This window comes from Xyrauchen texanus, chromosome 35 (genome assembly GCF_025860055.1).
Source record: "Xyrauchen texanus isolate HMW12.3.18 chromosome 35, RBS_HiC_50CHRs, whole genome shotgun sequence".
In the NCBI taxonomy this organism is placed as follows: domain Eukaryota; kingdom Metazoa; phylum Chordata; class Actinopteri; order Cypriniformes; family Catostomidae; genus Xyrauchen; species Xyrauchen texanus.
Genome location: NC_068310.1, coordinates 37,261,645 through 37,262,203, shown reverse-complemented (window position 1 = coordinate 37,262,203; position 559 = coordinate 37,261,645). Strand labels below are relative to the sequence as shown.

Sequence of the window (559 nt, the reverse complement as noted above, 5' to 3'; positions counted from 1 at the left end):
CTGTTTACAATGATGAATCAAGTCATGTTATTAATATTTTATTACACATTAAAAACTTCGACTCATCCAATCATGTAAAGTGGAAATGAACAGAAACTGAGATTCATGTTCTTCTGCAGTTCTCAGCACTGATGATCACATTAAACCTCATGATTCATTTCACAATTCAGATCTGTTTCAGATCAAATCAAACTCAACGTATGATACTTTCTTTAAAGTGATCATTTACAGTGGATTAACAGAAGCTCTCTGTCCTATAATAACCTTTTATTATCACACTGTTTATCTGCCTATTCTGGGCTGCAGATGAGTGCAGTATTAACACTAATCCAGCGTTGTTGTGATTGATTAACTGCTCACGTGCTCCACAAACCTGTCTATCTCTCTCTTTATCTGTCTGTCTCTCTCATAAACAGTAAAGTGAGTGTTCACAGTGTTGATGGATCTCTGACAGACTTGAAGCAGGTGAGTGCGACAGCTTTTATTCTTGAGGTATTCTGTCAACTTTGGAGGAAATTCCATTAAACAACAAATGTTGCTTTAGATAATTAATAGCATA

The 559-nt window shown here is 35.4% G+C and overlaps 1 long non-coding RNA gene across 1 annotated transcript in view; it reads left to right on the top strand.

Moving 5' to 3' along the window:
- Positions 1-317: 317 nt before the first annotated feature.
- Positions 318-559, top strand: part of LOC127629038 (uncharacterized) — a 2,536-nt gene continuing 2,294 nt past the window's right edge. The window contains exon 1 of the long non-coding RNA XR_007968736.1: positions 318-465. This is a non-coding gene — a long non-coding RNA (uncharacterized LOC127629038). The remainder of the gene's footprint in view (positions 466-559) is intronic.